The sequence below is a fragment of the Artemia sp. Qi Xiang Cuo genome, chromosome 3 (assembly GCF_049724085.1).
Source record: "Artemia sp. Qi Xiang Cuo chromosome 3, ASM4972408v1, whole genome shotgun sequence".
In the NCBI taxonomy this organism is placed as follows: Eukaryota; Metazoa; Arthropoda; class Branchiopoda; order Anostraca; family Artemiidae; genus Artemia; species Artemia sp. Qi Xiang Cuo.
Genome location: NC_142796.1, coordinates 48,277,703 through 48,293,829, shown reverse-complemented (window position 1 = coordinate 48,293,829; position 16,127 = coordinate 48,277,703). Strand labels below are relative to the sequence as shown.

The window sequence follows — 16,127 nt, the reverse complement described above, 5'->3', positions numbered from 1 at the left end:
AAAATGAATATCAAATTTTACATTAGGTAGATAGGAGCTTGAAACCTCTACGTTATGGTTCTCTGATATGCTGAATTTTGTGTGGTTTTCATTAAGATTGCTTGACTTTTGGGGGTGTTCCCCCCTTTTTTGAAAATCAAGGGCATTTTTCCATTTAGCTTTTGACGGGTAATATTAAACTTAATGAATTTTTATACATTTGGAATCATCATGAAAAGTTGGTTCTTTTCATGTATGTATTGTTATGAAAATTCCATTTTTAGAGTTTTAATTACTATTGGGCTTAGTCGGTCCTTAATTACAGTTAATTACTACGAACGGTTTAATAACCCGTCAATTGTCAATTTTCTTGATATGCAGTATTTGTTTATCATTTTGTACAGCCGATGGTTGAACTTTATTTACCAAGCACCAAAATAAGATACATATAGATTCAAGGATGCCATGCACCACTTGTACTGATCCAGTGCACCAAGTTTGAGACATGGGCCAAGGTTTGACAAACCCCTGCTCCAGTGTGTAACAAATATACAATAATAGTTTCTTATTTATAAATTCATTTCCCTTAGATGTATGGAAAATCAATTGGCTAAAATAAAACTTTCAGCGTAAGCTGTGAATTTTCAGTGAAGGAAATATGAGGCATTTTTGTGTAAAGTGGTTGGTGTGGTTTGAGGGAGGCAATAGAGCACTGTGAAAGAATTTATCAAACAGTTCGTGGTAACGAACTGTAAGTAAGGAGCGACCCGGCTCAATGGTAACCGAAACTCTAAAAAACGGGATTTTGATACCAATAGATACATCAAAAGAATCAGATTTTAATTCTGATTTCAAATATATAAGTTTCATTAAGTTTAAGCTTACCTATCAAAAGTTACGTGCCTGAGAAAATTTGGCTGATTTTCGAAAAAAGGGGGAAAGACCCTCTAAAAGTTATAGAACCTTAATGAAAATCACACCATCTTATTCAGCGTATCATAGAACCCTACTGTAGAGGTTTTAAGCTCCTATCTGCAAAAATGTGGAATTTTGTATTTTTTACGAGAATAAAGAACACGGGTGCGTTTTTATTTTTTTTTTTTTTTTTTTTGAGGGTTTGATGTGGGTTTTTTGCCAGTGATGATTGTGACGACCGATAGGTACTAGATTACTGCGGGAAAGTCCAGTCAATTTGTAGTCGAAAGCGCCACCGCCCTTTTTAGGTGACCAAAAAAATTGAGACCAACTAGGCCCCCTCCGACGCTAATTTTTTGCCAAAAGTCACCCGATCGAAATTTTGAGAGAGCCATTTTGTTCAGCATGGTCGAAAATATGATAAAAATGTCTTTTAGAATGACTTGATCCCCCAAAGTCCCCAGGGGGAGGGCTGAAAGTTATGAACTTTACTCAATGTTAACATATAGTATTGGTTATTGGGAAGTATACAGACTTTTTCAGAGGAGATTTTTGCTGGTCGGTGGGGGACGGAGAGGGTCGGGGGCTATATGGAAGGATCTTTCCATGAAGGAAGTTTTCATGGGGGAAGGGACATTGCTATGAAGGGGGCGCCGGATTTCCCAGCATTATCAAAGAAAAAGATCAGGAATTAAATAAAAAAAAACAAGTTTTTCAACTGATCAACTGATTGTGATTAAGAGGTCATTTTTAAAGAACTGGAAAAAAATTCGAACTATTGTTTAAAGAGCAGGGTATTGACTAGGGGGCGAACCCCCTAATATACGTGTTAAAATCTTATGAATATAGAAGTTCGTTACGTAAGTTAATTCTAAGTTACGTATATTTATTACTAATAAAAACGTTCGTAAATAAAATTAAACAAGTTTCGAGAAAGCCATTTAACCAAATATAATATGCAAAATTTGTTTTAATTATTCATTTACGGTGAGCCAAAATCAAAACCTGTATTAATTCAAAAACGATCAAAAATTAAATAAAAAAAACAAGTTTTTTAAACTGAAAGTAAGGAGCGACATTAAAACTTAAAACGAACAGAAATTATTCCGTATATGAAGGGGGCTGTCCCCTCCTCAACGCCTCGCTCTTTACGCTAATGTTTGACTTTCTCACAACTCTATTTTTCTAAACAATAAAAAAACTTTAGCGTAAAGAGCGAGGCGTTGAGGAGGGGACAGCCCCCTTCATATACGGAATAATTTCTGTTCGTTTTAAGTTTTAATGTCGCTCCTTACTTTCAGTTTAAAAAACTTGTTTTTTTATTTAATTGATATAAAAGGCAGGTGAGGATCTAATTAGTTTGACAGTTTAAAGAGGACCTTATTTTCGCTTAAGGAATGGCTGGGCTTATGTTTTCTATTATTTGAAAAGGTGATGTGGTTTTTGTCATTATTTCTTTCGGTAATTGTGTAATTGGTACAATACGATTTATAAGTTTTCTAATCTCTATTGCTTATTGATAATGATCTTAATTAGCGTCTCAAATAACCCGTACATGTTTCTAGGCAACCCCAAGGTAAAAACATTATTCCCCTGCACTATATTCTCTTACGGTCGCATCATAAAATCTAGAAATCCCTGACCAGTATGAATAGTGATGAAAGAAGGAAAATATGTCTTATTCTCATGTATGTGGTGCTATAAAACATGAAGGTCTATGCAAAAATTGACCTCTAATCTATATTCTCTCTTGGTTGTTTCGTATAACTCAGTGTTCCAGTTCAATTATGAATGCTGTCGAAAGAAGAAAAATATATTCTCATCCCGAATATTTGGCGTAATCAAACAGCAAGGCCTACGGAAAAGCTGCCCCTGATTTATTGCCTCTTACCTATATCCTTTCGTGGCTATTTCGTACAATTTAGATCTTTATGAAGTGGCGAAAGAAGAAATAATTTTTTTCTTCCTAAATATTTGCTGTTGTAAAATAGGAAGGATACGGAAAAGTCACCCCCGGTTCATTGCCTCCTGTTCTATTTCTCTAACCTAACTTGGCAATCAAAGACCAGTATGAATATTGTTTAAGCAGCAAAAAATATATTTTTTCCCCAATTATTTGGTGTTATAAGACAGGAAGGGCTACAGAACTGTTGTCCTCTAATCTATATTCGCTCGTGACTGTATCGTATCTTAGTATTCAAAGATCTGCAGGGACAGTGGGCAAGAAGAAAAATATATTTTCTTCCTAAATGTTTGCTTTTATGAAACAGGAAGGGCTAGGGAAAAAATAGTTCGGGTGTTTTGCTAGAGGTTAACAGGGAAGCAGTAGCCTATAGTCTTTTAAACCTATTTGATTTAATAACTATTTTAAAATAATAAGAAGGAAATGGCTTGGTTGGAAAATTGTATAGGCAAAGAGAAATAGAGTAGTTCTAAGGTAAAAGGAGTTCTATAGTTTCATTCGTTTTCGTCTTTGACGTATTTTTGTTTGCCTTTCACATTATCCCTTAAGTGTGTGTCAGAAAGGGAAGTTAAAAAACCCTGCCTTTTTTCAAGTCTGATAGGATTTCTTCTGATCGTATGTGAAATGTTTTAGCAAGTAAAAAGAATCGAAAGTTTAATCCCACCATGTTGGTTCTTCTGTGTGAAATTTATAACCAATGAAAAGAAAGCAAAATTTTTGGTCAGTTATTTTTTTTTTTTTTTTTTTTTTTACAAATAATTGCTCTGATGTATGTGGGAGAAATCTTCACCGCATTAGTTTCATGTGCAGTACGATTGATTTAGAAGTAAACCTAGAAAAAAACAAAAAGTAGCTTAAAGAGATCGTTTATGAAAGCATTTATCAAGAGTTATTTTTAAAAATATAACTTAAGAGGTCGTTTGACAACTGTTTATCAAGTAGTAGCCTTGCTTGAAAAGTATAAAGACGATTATAATGCTTTTTGAAATTGTTTTATGTACAGTAGCTGGCGTAATCATACTTTTGTCGCTGATTTTATTAATTACTCAGTTAATAGCTTTGAGAGATATTTGCAATAGTTGTTGGGACCTTTTTAATATTTACGCACCACTTTTATGTATTTCAAATTGTCTTGCCATTTATATGTCCTCCATGTTTCTACTGATGTCATTTTTCGAACTGTCCGATTTATTTTGTGCATTCTACAAGATATCAGAAATTATTGGAATTATTTTACTTCAAATATATCTTTTTGGGTTAGAAATGGCAACTTTATTCAGAATATACTTACCTCAAATGAGTAATTCGTGGGAAGCGTATAAATTGAAAAGAATTTCCTTATTCATTGGACTTCTAACAACTCTTCCCCTATTTGGGGTCATTTTTGCTGTTAGGGGACAGATCTTATGGTCAGTATGTACAGGGCAGCTTGAGTCTTTTTTCGAGAGAAGAAAGCAAGCACAGGAGGAGATCAACTGGTTATGGGTGGGGAGGGTTGTTCCATATTTATGTTTTATGGTAATGGCGATTAGTGCATACGACCGAAAAATAGATAGCATTGACGAAACAGTTTCGGGTTCCTTGCCTATATTCAATAAACCACTGGGAATTCAAATATCATTCTTTGCCATCGGAGCGTTTTCCAGGGGTATTTATATTTATTTCATGCCTTCAGATATTGATATAAATGTTTATAAATTTGCGTTTTGGTGTTATTCGTTTTTAACTGTGTTTTTAATCGGTCCGAGCACAAGTGTTCTTGTACTTTTATTCAATAAGGGCTATAGGAGAAAATTATTTGCTCTTTTTGGAAGAAATTCTATTGCTCCGTCGGTTGTAGAATAGAAGTTTGCCTTGTTCTTATCTTTGTGTTTTATTGTTATCCATCCTGATTTGTGCCTACAGACGAAAGATAGTGCAAATGTTTCGGATTCCTTGCCTATATCTGATAATCCGCTGATTGTTCAAAATTGTTCTTTGGCCGCGGTGCGTTTTCCAGGGCTATTTTTTTCATGCATTTAGATGTTTATATAGATGTTTCTAAATTTGTGTTTCGGTTTTATTCTATTTAATGGATCAAGTATGTCAGAATAAAACCATATTTTTCTTGGACACATTTTTGGTCTATTCATTCCTAGCTACCTAAATTTTCCGTGACTTCCTGGATAAATAAAAAAAGAGGTAGTTTAAATGTGGCAACATCATTCGTCTCTAAACATTCAAACATTAACAGTCGGTTGATTTCAAAAGACAACTGCACCTCTAATGAAAATTACGCTTTCTTAATTTATTTGATGCGATATATTTTTGATTTTTTTTTTTTTTTTTTTGCACCTGTTAATACCAAAAACTGCATGACTGTTACGGTTCGGATTGACCCATTCAAAATATCGTGCTTCATTTTCACTATCCCTGGTACATTAACTATGTTTTAAATTTGGCCGATTTCAAGTATATCTTGTACTGTTGCTCAATAAGGGTTCTAAGGAAAAATGATTTGCCGTTTTAGACGAAATCCTGTTACTCTGTTGGTCAAAGAGTATAAATTCGAAAGAACTATATAATGAAGATAAAAGCAAAGCCTTGTGCCGTTCTATTTAATCTCGGCTCATTTTTTCATCAATTCTACACTAGGATCGTCAGGTGATAGAGGACAATTCTAGAAACAACTCTTAGTTAGAAGGTGCAAGGTAGCCTGAGCCTCTCAATGGGGTAAATCCTTGCAACCTGGGCATAACCAAATTCCAGACAGAGTACGGTCATTTTGTTTTACGGCTAAGATTGCTTTGGCACAGGCGTTGGAAATGATGCAACCGAATTTCGGACAGCAGTAGAAACAAACTTAGGACAAAGAGTAATATCTGTGTATTGAAGTATTGAAACCAGCGTTGCCAACCTTTTGGGATAAATTGTACCAGTTTTCTGACCCAAATTACAGCTAAAGATACCTCATAGGACAATTATAGCAGTCTCGCCAGTTTCCGTTTCACAGACAAAATAATAGAACAAACTGAAAGGCAAACAATGTTTCTTTTTTCAATCGTATTTTCATCCTCTCTCATAAACCAATCTTGAGTGCTGTTTCTCGTTTGATGGTTAGTCCCGATGAAAATACCTTTTTCTTTAATAAAATCCCCAAGAGGTGGCTTGAGGATGTACCGAAATGTACGAAAAGTTAGGGATTGTACCATGAAGCGTCCAAGTGTACCGCATTGCACCAGAACTTCTAAATTGTACCCATAACGGATCAGTTGTGCCCCATTGGCAACGCTAATTGAAAATTCTCAAGAATATCAATCAATGATTCCCACTTTCTACTGCAATAATAAAAGCAACTTAAAGATTGCTAGGCCACATTTTACGGATGAAGAATGACAGATTTCCAAAGACTTTTTGCGATCCATCTAGGCGCAAATGAAAAGCAGGTCCCCGAATAGGGTAAGAAGAGGTCATGAGGAAGGACTTAAATCAGATTGGACCTTCATGGGAGAGGGTAAAGAGTGGTGATTTGAATAAATTGGGGAGTAAGAGAAGCGTGCAGAGCTGCGTTGACCTCAGGTGGCTTGGGGCTGTTGTGAATCGTTTGTAGTAGTCGTAGTAGTAGGTACTATATCGCTGAGTATGGATACTTTTGTATCGAGTATCGGGCAACTCTACACCTAATCCGGAGTAGTCGCTAAATTAATTGTCAGGTTATTGGAGAATTTAAAATCCTTTTAGCTTATTAAAGTGTTCTATGCAAAATTGTGCCATTATAGTTGACATTAGAGGCTGTAGTACGAAGATGAATGAGAAGCTTTTCTCTATTCTTTTCCTTTGGCTTATTATATGAGTTACACAAAATATTAAAGGAAATTTATTGTCTGAAAAACGGCTATTTACCCTATGCTTGTCAGGAAAGGGTGAGCTTATATGGGGAACCACAAAAAGACTGAATCTCTAGAATAGTTATACTAAGAAGGTGAGGACACCCCAGATTAGACATGACTGAGTATTTCACTGGAGGTGGCCAGAGTGAAGGCTTGAAAAAGGTCAAGATAGTGGAAGCATGCTAATCAGTTAGTCTTCTTTTAACGCTGTGGAATTTTGTTTTTTTTTGAAAAAATAATAAAGAAAATATTATTCGAAAGTGGTTATTTACCCTGTGGGTGCCAGGAAAGAGGGACTTCATGGAAAATTGCAAAAAGACTGAATCTCTCGAATAGTTTCACTAACAAGCTAGGAACACCCCGATCAGACAGAGTAAGAAAATACCAAAACAGTTGGGTATTTTGTTGGAGATGGCCAGAGTGGTGGCTTGAAACTGGGCAATATAGGGGAAGGGTGATTAAAAGTCTTGTTTAAGCTCTGTGGCAAATATATAGCAATATTTAGTTTTTGAAGTGGGAGTATGTAATTTTTTTAAAACCTAATAATAATGTCTCCTGAATAGAACGAGGGTAACACTCTCCTACCCCCAGGAGGAACAGTCAAATAAAGTTAGGCTTTTAAGTAAATCTGGAAAGTGGTTGTACCAAATAATTCTTCGGCTTTTGGTAAACTTCTTTTTTTAAATAATTAATTAAAAAAACTTTTTGCACAAAATAAGTTTTTCAAAAAAAGTAAAGAACTCCATTAAACCAAAAATGAACAAAAATGGAATCCAATAATTTACCAAGCATACAACTACCACAAATCAGTATCAATAAATAAATGAAACCCAAAACAAACAGAAATTAAAATAAGTCAAAATTAAAAACGAGCAGCAATTAATCTGAGTAGGGTTCTAAAACGTATGATTTCTAAAAGCCAGAATATAATTTGTACTTCAGTGAAAAAAATTCAAATGAATTTACTAAAAAAAAAATGTGCATTGGCAGTTTAATATACATATGCTGATATTTATTCCTTAAAATCTTAATTAATTTTTGATTTCTTAAAGTTATAGTCCTTTGGTGTTTCAAATGTGTCGGTGTAGAATTTATTCAAAACACCATTAGAACAAATGGTCTTTTGTTAACCAAAGTCTTTCTCCCATTTTGTAAATCAGGTAAATCCAGTTAACCAGAGTTGGTAAATCATGGAATGTAAAGCCAGTTATGCCTCTCGGTTTAAAAGTGTCTTTTTGAAATAGCAAAACTAAATTAATTTTGTGTGTTCGTGTGTGTCATGACAAAAAAATTAAAAATATTTTTTCAGGTTGATCTAAAATTGATCTGGAGACCATAAACACAAAATGAAAAGTTGTTCCCTTTTAATAAATGAAGAATACTTTTCAAACAGGCTTCTGATAATACTAAGCCGAATCGAAATCTCATAAGTTTGATTCGATAACAATTGAGTCTATTCGGACCAAATTTGTTTGTTCCTTGTGACAAAATGTCAAAAATCTGCACTTTGTTTTGTGATCTATTCTTTTACTTAAACTGCACACTATAACTTTAAATTTCTGCTCTAATAAGCTGTCCGTTAGTATAACCTAAAAAAAAAAAAAAAAAAAAAACAGGAAAATGCATTCATGTCCATTTTTATGGAAAATTGTACAAATTTATTATTTTTGTAGATAAGAGCTTGCAATTATCGCTTTATAGCTTTATGGTCTGTCAAATTTTTCCTTGTTTTTCAATTGTGTCCATGGCAAACATAAATAGTGTTTAAAATACATACCATTTTCAATTCGGTCTAAAATCGACCGGGAGTCCTTGACCACAAGAAACTTCCTCTTTTTTAGTAAATAGAGAAATCTTAGATTCGTTTATTTCTGTAATTACATAAAGAGGACTATCAGCACCTCCCCTTCCTGGAAATCAAATTAAGCTTTAAGTTCAAAATGCGACAAAATAAGCTTTAAAAATATGATACGTTTTTTTTGTAGGAAGTTTTTTAAACCCTTCGCCTGGAAAATTTTTATGAAGCTAACCCCCCCCCCTGAAAAATTGCTGCCGGTATACTTTTAAAGTGGGACTGATGATGCTCAAACCCATTGTCTGCCTAATGTTATGCTGGGATTGGCGTGTCTTTCTCATGCAATTGGTATGTAATGTAACATTTTTAAGAACTGAAAACAACAAAACCGCCTTTACGCAATATACAACTACTTAATCCAAAAACAATTTCCGACACGATACTTACTTATCAGAAAGTTCCCAATCCCACTGCGTGGGAAATTCCAGATGGAATTGTAAGGAAAGCAAGTTTTAGGAAACTGTCAACTTCCATAATTAACAGTCCTAGTTTGTGTTCTGGGGTAAATATCTGTGGAGCTTGAACACAAACGTACAGAAATAGCCCAAGGCAAAGAGTAGGATGTAACCTCTAAAAGTTTTCGGCATGTTGTAAAAGATTTTGCGCTTCACTGAAAACACAGATCATTGCTTTGTGGTTAGAATTTTGATTTCTCTGGCCTTTCAAGACAGTCGAAGGAAAAAAAACAGGAAGGCAAGACATGAACTTTTTTCGGGGAGGGGGGGGCCGTGATAGCAAGAAACAAATTTTAGTTGACAATTTGAATAAGAAATACCCAGAAATTTGGAAAAAATTTCAGAGCTCCACTCAGATAGTGTCAAGAACTATCCTAGTGGAGGTAGAAACGTCAGCAAGTTCTAAAATGCAAATTAAGACTTAGTTGTTAAACCTCTTAGTGTCAAAAACTATGTGAATGGAGGTGGAAATGTCAGGAAAATTTTTAAATACAGACTAACTATTTAGTTGCTAGACTTCATAGTGCAAGAGGCTATTCAGATATAGGTAGGTACAAATAACCCAAGTACTAAACTACTGAAGATATCGAGATATAAATAATAATAATAACAATAATCTGTATTGAAAAATTTCTTTAAAAACCAGTCAGAAAATAAATTTATAAATGTGATTCTTAAGACTGTAGATCCAGGCTTGAGTGTCCGAATGCTGATTTAAGTTTACTGTGTTTTCAGTAAAGCGCACAGTGCATTACAATATGTGAGAAAACTCCTTCTCTTTGCCTGATTAGAATTGATGAATATATCTATTACTTCTCCCTTGTTTCTTCAGTCATACTGAAGCAGTAGTCGGCATCATATAAGTATTTTCTTATATGATTTCATGCATAGCATGATTAAGATTGTTGAGTTCCCAAGGCAATAGATATTTATATAATATGATGCCTGTTGACAGTCCCAAAAAACGAAAATTTGTAGTTGCGGTTACTATAAATGATGATTTTTTAGGAACAACACATTAACTATCAAACGTGATGATATGTGAAATTTTATAACCTGGACAATCAATTGGTAAAGCGCCAATACGGATAGCTAAAGCAAAGGCCATTGCTAAATTGTCTGAAGTGATCAAAATCCAAAAACGTATCAAAAATGAAAATGAAGAGCAAAGACACGGGCGGATAGAAGATATGCGAAAACGACAATTAGAGGGTGTTAAAAATGAAAATAAAAGGCAGATACACGTGGTTAGACATACATAGAATACATATAATACATTCTTAAGCTGGGGCGTAAATTGCTATGGGGCTGGGGGGGGGGGCAGCTGCCCCCCCATACCTCGTTTTGCCCCCCCGGACCTGATTTTGCCCCCCCCCCCGATATTTTTTTAGATTATACCCTTATTTATCCTTCATCCGAATAAAAAATACAAATTTTATCGAATACAAAATCTTATACGAAATGACGCGTAACCCGGAGCCTCGTGTTTTCTCTAGCATTGTCAAGTAGATAGTAACCCGGATCCTCGTGTTTTCTCTAGCATTGTCAAGTAAAGATACATAGTATTGAATGAATTCATTTGTTGAATAAGAGTGTGCGATGAGTCAGAGAAAAATAATCGATATTTTTAAACCTAGTCAACCGGCTAAAAAAGCTAAGTTGGTGGATAGTGTATCAGCAACAGAAGCTGGCCCAAGTGAGGTGTGTAATTTTGCCATTTATGGTTTGACTAATATAAACTTATAGCCTTTGCTTCATGCAATAAATTCCATGCGAACTAAAGTTTAGCCTACAGAAGTAAGATCTTAATATCGCGCTACAACTTTGGATTAATGTATAAATCTCAAATTTTGTGGGGAGAATCAGATAACCCACCAAAAACCAAACAATTATATATATATAGGTGTCAGTCAAGGAGGGGGGGGGCCGCCGAGGACTTAAGAGAGTACTCCTGGGCCAACAGCCTGAGTTATAAGACATAATTTATGGCAGAGTTTTGGAAGAGCTTAAGAGAATGACAGAGCATTATATGCTTTCCTAAGGCCCAGCCATTTTAGCTAGGCGGCCGATCACCATTATTTATACCTCTTGTTATATTCTCACCCTAGAAACTGGGTATGGCGCAAAAAGGGAATGAAAAAGAGCTAAAATAGATTTGAATTGATAGTTTTAGTATAAATAAAAATTGCAGATTCGTGACAAAATTCTACTTTTTAAATTTAAATCGGCTGTTATTGAGAGGCATTCACTTCACGTCAGCGTGCTTCATCTAAAACAAAATTTACGACTTGCCCTCCAAGATTTTTCTGATAATCTAGGTAAGTACGACAGTTTCGTTGTATTAAGTTGCTAAGTTTCTTTTTCGGATTATGTTATCGTTTAATTTACGAAATTCTACTCGTAGTTAAACTGACAAAAAACGATATATATATTTTAACCCTCTTAAATTTCAGTTGACTAGCTTATACTATTTTACCGAATTCTAAAATCTGAGAATTTGAGCATTTGGAGGCGCTTAAACATGCAGAAGATGCTATAGCGTATTAAATGATCAGTCGAAAGATATTTGTATGCTATCGTCAATTTTGGCGGAAATAAAGCTATTATTATAAATGAGAAAAAAAGCACCCTATTTAATAGACCACCCCGTTATTAATCATGAAATAACAAAAACGAAAACTATTAAGGGCAAAATTCCAATACGTAACACTAAACGGTAGCAGAAAAGCTAATTAGCAGCTAGGCGCAGGGGCGTCACTATCACTTTTTTTAGGGGGGGGGCGAGCACGACGAAAGTTTTCCAACAAAACCAAAACTGTACCGACGGAAAAAAGGTTTAGAGTGGCGAAAGTTTCTGTATAAATGGAAGCAAATGGCTTGAAAACAGTATTTTTTGCTGCGGAGCGTTGGAAATTCTAGAAATATTTACTAAGAAAGTCTATTATTCCTTATGTCTCCTAGACACCTATTTAAGGGATCAATTCTTTCAGAGCTATCGGCCTCTGAATAAAGTTAAAACGTTTAATAGCGAAAGCACTGGATTTTTTTCTAGGGTGGAAGTGTAGCCGATGCATCAGATACGATATTGAGGGGAAATCTTGACATCTCCCACCATAAAAGGGAGGCACCCAACCAGCCAAAGCTAGCCGAATACCCCAAAACAAACGGTCGCCGTTTTTCTGCTAAAGCCTATGAGAAAAAACCATGGGTAGAATACTCTCTTAAAGAAGACGCCATTTACTGCTTTTGCTGTCGGCACTTTACCTTAACAGGAAATCATGGAAATACTTCTGATAATGTAGTGTTTGTCGACACAGGAATGAATAACTGGAAACAGCTATTCGAAAGGATTGAAAAACACGAGGCTTCAGAAGCTCATAACGAAGCAAATCGCAGCTGGACCAAATATAAAGCAATTGAGTGTGGCACATCTGAGTCAATAGCTACAACTCTCTATTCAAATCGGAAGGAAGCCATAGCGGAAAATCGCCTGCATATAGTCACACTTGCGAAAGTGGCATGTGCCCGAGCATGCCAAGTGCTCCGATTTCAACGTCAAGATGAACAGGACAACTCACACAATCGAGGTAATTTTATAGAAATACTAAAAATAATGACAGAGGGAAACCCGTATCTTCAGAAAAAATTAAAACGTTGGTATGAAGCTATTTGAGTCCCAACTACCGAAATACTCTCATAAGCGCATACTGGCTGACCTCTTTCAAGAACAATAAAGTTGCTCGATTAAGAAATATTGGGCAATCTGCGCAGATGAAACGAAAGATCTGTCGAAAAAAGAGCAGCTTGGTTTAATTATTCGGTTTATTGATAGTAATGCTATCATCCGCGAGGAGACATTCGGAAGTACACATCTTGAACAATTAGATGCTGCATCCCTTGCTAATGCAATCAAGGATCTTGTTGAAAAGCACGGACTGGATTGGAGCACCTGTGTGGCTCAATGCTATGATGGTGCGAGCGTCATGAGCGGCGCATGTAATGGTGTTCAGGCTATTCTTAAAGGATTTGCACCACAAGCTAGGTATATTCATTATCACGCCCATTGCCTAAATCTTGTGCTTGTGCAGTCAATAGCTTCTTGTCCCGAGGTTAGAAACTTCTTTTCTTGCATTCAGGCATTATATGTCTTTCTCAGCCGAAGTGCGCCACGTCACGAACTTTTCCTTCGAACCCAACAAGAACGCGGAGAAAAGAAGATTGAGCTCGAGTGGCTAGCTGACACTCGATGGTGCTATCTGTTTTCCTCAATTCAGAAGATCCGGACACGTTTAGGTGCTATTCTCGAAACATTAAGGGTTATTTCGGATGAAGCCAATTCAACAGAGGACCGTTCTGAAGCTTCTGGGTTGCTGGCAACAATTGATGCCTAATTCTTGCTCATTCTTGAAATAATGAGCAGTATCCTCGGTCCGATAGATATTGCGTCCAGACAACTCCAGTCCAAGAGCCTCGTTCTTTCAGGCGTAAATTCTCGGCTTCAAGCAGTTCAACAACAGTTTCTAGAGCTCCGATCTGAAAAGCGTTGTTTTAAGATGGTCGAAGCAACGAAAAGCTTATGCGAGCAGCACTCAATCCAAATAGGGAAGCCTAGACGCTCGGTTGCTATAAGCAGACGCCTTCTCGATTTTTACGTCGAAACCACTGTCGGTGCCAGAGCAAGAAATCGAACAGAAGAGGATCGTGACATTTTTCAAACTTATAGGTCGGACATTTTATACTTCATAGTCGACAGAGTAACTTCGGAGCTGAGACAAAGGCTTGATGAAAACTCCTCAGTAATCCAAGGCTTAGAAGCGTTTGAGCCAAGTTCCCCGAAGTTCCTGGATGAATGTCTAGTACAAGACTTTGTACGTGACTTTCCTACATTATTAGTAAGTGAGTTGAAGTTTGAGTCGGAGATAGCCTTGGCAAAATCTTATTTACAAAGGATGAAACCAGAATGCCCATCAAAAGCTCTTGCCTACCTCTACATGAACAAAGACGCCTTTGCTGTCATCCCGGAAGCTTTCGAAATTTCTTTGACGCTCCCCGTTTCAACTGCCTCTAAAGAGAGATTTTTTTCAACGCTTAGGAGGTTTAAGACATATCTCAGAACAACCATGACTGATGAGCGACTTAGCGATTTGTTAGTTATAGCAACCCAGCCGGAAAAAGCGAAAAAGATGGATTATAACATTGCCGTCGACAATTTTGCTTCCCTGAAGCAACGACGTTTCCCATTAGAATAGTGGCTCTCTCTGGATACTTCAGTCGTGATGCAGACAAATTTATGATTTATTTGCTTAATTGTGTTTACGTCCTTGAATTTTTGTATATCGAGTTGTTTTCTAAACTTTGTTATCCAAAGAATTTTAATTTGGCTACCACATAATTTGGCTCGATTTTCCCCTTCCTTGGATTTTTGCTAATTCAACCCACTTGAGGCTGCCTATTGAGACATTGAATTTGCCCCTCCCCAGGTTTTTTTTTCATTTCCGCCAGTGCGCTTCGCGCCAAAAAACCCTGTTCTAGGCCTTCACTTAATTCAATTCTTAACAAAACAAAATGGCATTTCCTAATTATAAATTTTCTTTTTTTGGCTGAGATCCTTCACAGCACAATATATGTTTTTAAGTAATTTGCTTCCCTAAAAAGGAGTCTAAGAGGTCCAATTTAAGGGATAATACAGTTTTTAATAATGTGTCAAAAATATCCTTTTGAAGGATATTTAGCGGCAGGAAATGCTCTTTCCAAGCCGTCCACTCGCTCTGAATTAGAAAATTTCACCAAATCAAACTTTTTTTTCTTTTTTTTTTAAAATAATATAATTAGAATATTTTTTTAATTTCCTCAAAAATTAAAATTTAAAATTTTAAAATTTTAGTGTGTTAGGGGGAAAAAATCTTGCCCCCCCCCAGAATTTTTCTGAATTTACGCCACTGTTCTTAAGCCAAGGCAAAAGAAGAAGTTTTTGTCCCGCCATCTGAACAATTAAAAGAAAAAAAAGATGGTCGTCAATGCCTTCCATACCTTGTAAAATCAAAAACCTGGACTAGATAAATCGTCGTAAGAAAAAGAATTGTTTGTCCCACTATCTGAACAATTAAAAGAAACAAAGGTTCGGCGATATGTCTTTCATAATGACAAAAGACAAGCCGAGGTAACAGTTAGAGGTCCAATAAAAAAAAATGTAATTTCGCAAAGGAAGTCCTTGTGATCTAAGATCCATGAGGATGTTATAACCTCCAAAAATTGCTCAAACGGTCAGCTTTTAGAATATAAGTGACAATTAGAATCTACATATAGAAACCTGCCGCTTGCCGAGTGTCGGGGCCCGGTACTATATATATATATATATATATATATATATATATATATATATATATATATATATATATATATATATATATATATATATATATATATATATAAACAGCTCCAAAATCCACCACTATATGTAATGTTATATGTAATAAATATTACGAATTTCTAACTATTAGTTTTTAAATAATGTATTTCCTTGTTTGTTTGTTCTTGTTTTTTTAATTTTTCAAATTCTTCAATTTTTATGGTGAAAAAGAACAGGCGTAAGAATAAATATTATTTGATAGTAAATATCCATTTGACGCTAAAAAATATTAGATCCTCTGCCTCAATGAGCATTTTTGCTATATAAGTTTCATTGTATCTTTATTTATTCGATCTTTTCGTGAAACTCGTATAAAAGGCATAGCCAATGCTGTTTTGGAATGTACCGCTTCAACAAGTTGACTTAAGCTTCATTAGGTGTCTATAAAAGTATACTTGAATCGGTCGTCTCTAACAGGGGACCCACCTCTCTATGATTGCCCCCGAGTTTTTGAAAAATGCCTGAATTGGTATTTTCATTTAAAAAATCAAAAAAGCCAGAACAAACCTCCTTAATATTAAAAAGTAGCTTTTTTCTATTTTCATAAAAACTGAAATAAAAACTTGGCCTCCCCCCTTCCCCAGAATTGAAGGAATGCACCCCTAGGCAATATGATTATTTTCCCATTCCTTTTGGTAAAAAATTACCAAATATAGGAATTTAAAACGTCCTCGGCTTTGGG

General features: G+C 35.6%; 1 protein-coding gene across 3 annotated transcripts in view; it reads left to right on the top strand.

The window, feature by feature from the left end:
* Nucleotides 1-16,127, top strand: part of LOC148954204 (serine/threonine-protein phosphatase 2A regulatory subunit B'' subunit gamma-like) — a 251,242-nt gene that overhangs the window by 151,427 nt on the left and 83,688 nt on the right. The window lies entirely within an intron of this gene.